The sequence below is a fragment of the Engystomops pustulosus genome, chromosome 8, assembly GCF_040894005.1.
Source record: "Engystomops pustulosus chromosome 8, aEngPut4.maternal, whole genome shotgun sequence".
Classification (NCBI taxonomy): Eukaryota; Metazoa; Chordata; class Amphibia; order Anura; family Leptodactylidae; genus Engystomops; species Engystomops pustulosus.
The window spans coordinates 92,552,471-92,559,650 of record NC_092418.1 but is presented as its reverse complement, the minus strand read 5'-3'; the positions used below and the strand labels follow the sequence as shown (position 1 = coordinate 92,559,650).

Below are 7,180 nucleotides of genomic sequence, written 5' to 3'. Positions count from 1 at the left end.
ACGCACCCCCGCTGTCGCCTGCGCTAACCGTCGACAAAACACCCTCCCCATTGGCATAATTCAACAAGCAAAGTTCAGTTTCCCCAGCAATGATTGAAGCTGGCGCAATGTGAGTTTCCTCTTCACTAAAGCTTCCTGTACCCCCAAACGAAGGTCCTCTAACTTCGCAGCCGGCAGGCGACATTCCATCCTTTCAGAATCAATTTCAATACCCAAAAAACACAATGTTGTCACCGGACCCTCAGTTTTTTCTGCTGCCAACGGAACCCCAAACTCGGCAAACACTTTCTCCACCGTAGCAAGTAATACTTTACATCCATAGCCACGGGCGGGCCCTACACATAAAAAATCATCTAAGTAATGTATAACTGACTTCGAACCAGCACTCTTCCGGATGACCCACTCCAAAAATGTACTAAACGCTTCAAAATATGCACATGAAATGGAGCAGCCCATCGGGAGGCAAGCATCTACATAATAGCAATCCTCAAAGCAACACCCCAACAAATGCATAGATTCCGGGTGAACCGGCAGTAATCGTAACGCAGCCTCAATGTCCGCCTTTGCCATAAGGGCCCCCCGCCCTGTCTCCCTCACTAAAGCTACTGCCGCATCAAAAGACGTGTATGACACAGACGTTAAAGAAGCCTCGATGTCATCATTAACTGATGCCCCTCTTGGATAGGATAAATGATGTATAAGACTAAACTTCCCGACCTCTTTCTTCGGGACCAAACCCAGCGGGGACACCCTCAACTCTGCCACCGGCGGTGAAGAAAACGGGCCTAACATCCTCCCCAACGCCACTTCCTTCTCCAACTTGTCTCTCACTACCGCTGGAAACTCCGCTACCGACTTTAGATTCTTTGCAAAACAACCCCCCAACCCCTCTCTAAACGGAATCCGAAAACCCACACTAAAACCCTCCTGTAACAACAATGCTTTTTCCTTATTTGGGTATTTCTCTAGCCACGGCATCATTGCGGCGAGGCGCACTGGAGTTGTCCCCTTTTTGAGCACTGTCCCCGCCCCGCTGCATCTGTGCCCCCCTTCTCTTAAAACATCTGACGAAAGGGTGATTGCTTCCCCCACACCCTGAGCACTCATGCCGAAAGATACAGGAGACTCCCCATGTACAGGACCCTTCATTAAAACGCCAGCACACACCCTTTTTAACCCCACCCGACGGGCTCCCAAGCTTCCCCCCGTCGGGCCCTGGCTGAAAGGACGTCCCTGCCACCTGTACTCCCCCAAAATACGACCCCTTCCCCGGTGTTTTAGGCAACGTCATCAATCGCATCCACAGATCTATATCCCTGTGATCCCATTCCAGTGACGGTTGCACCGACATACGCTGCCGAAACTGCTCGTCATACTGTAACCATGCCGTACCCCCATAGTTCTTGTACGCATCCCACACCGTCACAAAGTAACACCACAATGCTGAACAGCATTCCGGGCGCTTTTCACCCACCACACTTGCTAATATAGCAAACGCATTCAACCAGTTCCCGAATGTACGAGGAATCAACCTAAACCGTCTCCTCTCCTCATCCTCCTACTTCCTATGCTCCTTTCCCTTCTCCCACCTTTCAACACTAAAGCGCTCCAAAGGCAACAACGTGAAAATGTCAAGATTCTCTTTCTTCCATATTTTCTCTTTTACTTCTGGTTTCAAATGAGCCCCTAACGGCCCCCTCATACAAATGTACAGACTAGCTTTTGCCCCGTCTGATACCGGCAGCGGCTTAGCCGCCGCATCTTCCTTTTCTGTCTGCACCCCCGTTTCCGCTGAGCTAGTTGACGCTCCCTGCTCCTGCCTCGCAACCACTCCAGCCCCCGTACTCATACCTGAGCTAACACCCCCAGTCCAAACCGCTAACGGCCCAGCACGCTGTGACCCCTGAACTTGCTCAACTACTTTAACCAATCGCTGCACTCCCTGCAATATTTCCTGCAGCGCCCCTCCCGAGGCCATCTCTGCCCTCCCCAGCACAAGCTCGCTACCTTGTCCTACTGGTGTTTGTGTAATTCCCTGTATCAGTGTATGTGTGCCTGTAGACCCACCTGATTGGGCAGCGCTATGGACGCCTGCTGCCGCTGTAGAGCTAGATGTTCCCGCGACCGTCCCGGATCCTGGCAAGGAAGGTTGTCCTGCTGCCGCAACTCCTAGCGGGGCCGATACACCCGCCGCCACCGGCATAGGTACTGCCGTGATTCCTGCCGTGCTGGAAACCACCGGAGCTATATGCTCCGCTGCCAGCCCCCTGCGTCCTGGTGGGAGAGCTGTCTTCCCGCTCCCCCACCGCATCTCCACGCTGACCGTGCCCAGCCACAGCTCCCAGCCGGTTCCTCATCCTCCTCTCCCTCACCTGCCGGCTGCTCCCCGCTTCCACCTGCCTCTGTCTCTTTGCAGCGCCGCTGCCCCCTGGCGCTGCACTTGTCCCCCCGGCACTCACCGCTGGCCTGATGATGCCGCCGCTGCTCCGTCTGCGACTTGTCGCTCCCGGCTCCTCCTCTTCCTCCTCGTCATCATCCGCGTCATCGTCGACCTCTTCCTCCACCTCTCGCGTCACCGCCCTCGCTCCGCCCTTCTGCACGGATCCTGCACCGCTCCGCCTCTTCACTGCCCTGCCGCGTGGGGACGCCATCTTGGCCGGCCTCACCGCTACCCGGGCTCTTCCTCTGACCTCCGCGCCGACCGGGACATGCCGTGCCTCATCGCTTGCTGGGCCACGAGACCTCCTCCGCTAGCCGCTTCCGACACCGCTGGCTGCCGCACTCGACCTCCGCTGTCCCCGCCTCGGCGATCCGGATGGGCTCAGGCGCTCGGGGGGACGAGAGCGTCTGGAACTGGCTGGGCGCCCAGGTAGGTCGTCCCCAGACATGGCCAACATCTGGCTCTTCACCCACTCTGGGCCCTTCACCCTAGCCTGCTCCCTCATCTTTTCTAAAAAAAGCCTCCACCTCCGCCATACTCCAATGCCTCTATACTACCTAATCTACACCTAGCACACCTATCCTGCCCCCCTTTTTCGTACCCCTTACTAGGCCCTATCCACTAAACAAGAACCGACAACCTTCTCTGACAATTTTCTAAAGCCAAAAGATGGCTACCCTTCCTAATCCTCCTATATAAACCCCTCACTATCTCCTCCCCCCAGTTCAAACCCTCCTATCCACTTAGACTAACATCTCCGCCCCCCAAGACCACTCCACCCATCATTTTCTCTCATCCCTGCCTGTCATGGCCGCACTGCACCTATCCTTGCAGCCGGCTTCGTGCTAACATTATTCAAACAATATTATTTATTTGATGAAATGGGAATACTCTTTTAACATTAAAAAGGCTATGGGAACCTGTCAGGAGTAAATATGTGATCCTGATGACAGGTTCCCTTTAAAGACTATGTACTGTAATGCCATCACGATAGGGAAGAAGCCAGGCAAATGAGGTTTGCGCACGTCTATCCTATATGAACTTCAGGATATCATCCCCAAACCGTTCTATGGAGCCAGACAACTGTTCTGGCTGATCTATTGTCCCTTTATTAAGTAGAAAGCATTTGTGACATGCATAGATACAATACTCCCTCTGGTGTCTAACATTGATATATTTTTCACGTATTTTAATAAATAATTTTATAACTTATTATAAAATAAAACAAATATAAATGACCTAAAATGTTGAGATTATAAATTAGCAATTTACATTGTTAAAAAAAACCCGAACATTTACAAAAAATATTGTTGTTAAAAAAACTAATAATTACAATTACAATGTGTGGTTTGCCTACAAAGACTATAAAGAGGATTTATCAGAAGTGTTTGAGGGCAATAGTGTTCTAGTTGCTCATGGGAACCAATCAGAGCTCTGCTTTCATTTTATACACTGCTGTGGAAAACTGGAAGATGAGCTCTGATTGGTTGCCATGAGCAACCAGGACAGTTTTGATGGGCACTCAAAATATAAGCTAATGTGTAATTGGTTGTTATTTAAAATTTTGCTCCCCTTAGCAGAAAATGCTGGTGACAAACACTATGATGGAGAATTAAAATGCTACTGGCCCTTTAATCAGTCCGTTAATTTCCTCTGCGCGGTCCGTTGCAGGACAGAAGATGGCTGCTGGTCACATGTCCACATCACATGTCCTGTACCTGCCTGGGCAGGGTCATGTGATCACCACTATGTTTGGCTGTTGTCGGTTGGTTGCAGTGCATCCAGTATGGCCGGTGTTTTGGTGATGGCAGTTACACATCATTACTATGGTAACAGAGCAAGAAAACCTGTTACATTATCACTGGGAGGAGTTACTGAGAACTAAAGGATCATGGAACTTGTAGTTTCCAGTGGCGGCCATCTTAGTAATAACTCCACCTACTTTAGAGAGGCCATAAATTTTGTAAATCATAAAATCAAATTATTTAAGCTCCATTTTGTGACTAATGACATTGAGTATTGTTGTATTCATTTATTTATATCATCATGGGTTTTTGTGTCAGACGTTTATATTCCCGGAATACCCCTTTAACCATTGGAAACGCTCCTGATACATGCATGAGCAACATTTAATTCAGTTGTTCTGGGCTTCCAGACAGTGATCTCAGCTTCCCTTGTTGATTGCGAGATGAAGCGCCGGTACCAGATCTTCAGATATGAGTCCAATTTGCCTCGTTGGACTCACATCTAGGTGGACTGTAGGGACTAACAAAACTAACCCAGAAATCTAGTACTTGACCCGGTACCTAAACCCGACCAACCATTAAAAACCTGGAAACTTAATTTTGGGTAATGTGGGAAGGCCACAGCATTTATTTTTAACAGAAAATTATTAAATAACATAAAAAACTTGAACATTTACAACTCGGTAGGCCCATAGCCTTCTTCAACTCTTGGGACAGAACTTCACCCGAATGGCGGCTGCGGCCCGGCAGCTGGCATGTGGGAAACTTCCAAAACGTCTTTGGGTCTGTGTCCAACTCTGCCTATGCTGTGACATCTGTAAGAAAACAGAAGGAAACCTGAAAAGAGATAAATCCGATCCTGAGGGCAGAAGGAAAGAGGCCCCCCCACGTGCGCTTGAGCTTTTTAAAACACCCGGGCGGGTCCATACCCACCCCAAAAACCGCCTCCAGTGACCTCATTTAGGGAGGGGTAAAGGGCCAATCACCAAGAGCCTCCTAGAAGCCCTGAAACACCTCCCCCACAGTCCTCCGTCCATTCGCTAGTCTCTTTGGGGCTTATTATAAAAGTATTTTTTTTTCACATTTTGTTAATGTACTGACATCAAACAGGTGGAGTTGGGACTCTAAACCACAGAGTTAGGACCTGTAGTTGATCTAAAGTCCCTAATTGACCTGAAAGGTCACCTTTAATAGATAGGACAACTAAAGCCATTTTATCCCACCATAGAGTTCAGCTGCTAAATAACACAAATCTTACGACAAAAAGTCTGTAAAACTTACTTTGATACTTTTGGGTTTTTTACTTTTACAAAAAAACCACAATTATAAAGTACTTTAAAGGTTCTCTAGTAAAAGTGAATTATAGGTCAGAACAGTCCCGGTGTCACTAGATGCTTCAGTCTATTGGTAATAACTGGCGCACTGTAAATATTACAACTCATGAAATTACATTTGTTCCTTGTGTAGAGCGTTAACTGCTTCAGGGCTATTGGGGATCCAAAGAAAATGAAAGCATTCCTTATTGTCAGACACTTAATAAATGTTTTTTTTCCAACGCTTCCTTTTGCTTTTCATAGAATTGGAAAAAAGGAGATAGACAGCGGACAATTTATGTGAGCTGCAAGGGTTGGACATGATTTCCAAAAATAACAAAAAATTGAACAATACTTATATTACTAAGTTGAATTCATAGAATTTTCTTTTGGTCCTTATGCGACCTGTCATATGGAAAATGGAGGCCAATGGCTTAGGAATGGCCCTACTGAGTGTAAAAGCCTTCCCTATATAGGTTTTAATAAGTAGAACCACCCACTGGATTTCCAAATTCAGAATCGGCAAAGCTTAGAAGGAATGTCTGATTAGTTATACCATTTATAACTCATATTATAATAGGAGCCACAATGTGGGGGGGGGGACCACAATGTGAGGGGGAGCAGGATGGTAGGGGCCACAGTATGAGGGGAGGAGGAGAGGGGACACAATGTGAGGGTAAGAAATAGGAGAGGGCACACAATCTGAGCAGGAGAGGAGCCACAATGTGAGGGGGTGCAGGAGGGTAGGGACCACAACGTAAGGGGGAGCAGGATGGTAGGGGCCACAGTATGAGGGGAGGAGGAGAGGGGACACAATGTGAGGGTAAGAAGGAGGAGAGGGCACACAATCTGAACAGGAGAGGAGCCACAATGTGAGGGGGTGCAGGAGGGTAGGGACCACAACGTAAGGGGGAGCAGGATGGTAGGGGCCACAGTATGAGGGCAGGAGGAGAGGGAGTCCATAATGTCAGGATCAAGGGGAGCAGATGGACTTCAATGTGTGGCTGCGGAGTAGGAGAGGGGCCACAATCTGAGGAGGAGGAGAGCGAGCACACTTTGAGGGGAGGAGCCACAATGGAATAGGAGAAGGAGAGGGGACACATTGGGGCTCATTTACTAAGAGTCACGCTGCTCATTTTCGTCAAGACTGTGCACCTTTTTCGGGGATGACACGACTTGCACAGGTATTTAACAGGTGTCTGCGCTGGGATTTTGGCCCACACAATCCTTTTTTTGCCGCAGCTGCATTGGCTTCCATGCAACACAATTTAGGGGGCGGGCTTTTGGACGAGGGCAGGGGAGTTAACTTTCAAATTGAGTGGCAAGCCCAAGCATTTAGATGCACCACTAAAAAGATGGTGAACTCTGTCGGACCTGAGCGGGAAAGCGACACATGCAGGATATGGGGTACACAATCATAGTTAATCGCGGCACAGTGCATTATCGCCTGACAACAAACTTTCAGGGAACTGCCGCGGGAAAGTAATTAAATGTGGGACGAGGGAAGGGGCAAGGGGCATAATTTAGGGCAGTGATGGCGAACCTTTTAGAGACTGAGTGCCCAAACTACAACAAAGACCCGCTTATTTATCGCAGAGTGCCAACACAGAAATTTAATTTGTAATTTATACTCGCTTCTCTGTCACAGTTTTCATTGATACCAGCACCTGAGGACACCACCA

The 7,180-nt window shown here is 48.6% G+C and overlaps 1 long non-coding RNA gene across 1 annotated transcript in view; it reads right to left on the bottom strand.

The window, feature by feature from the left end:
* Positions 1-4,847: 4,847 nt before the first annotated feature.
* LOC140075648 (uncharacterized) overlaps positions 4,848-7,180 on the bottom strand; it is a 33,384-nt gene continuing 31,051 nt past the window's right edge. The window contains exon 3 of the long non-coding RNA XR_011849454.1: positions 4,848-5,000. This is a non-coding gene — a long non-coding RNA (uncharacterized lncRNA). The remainder of the gene's footprint in view (positions 5,001-7,180) is intronic.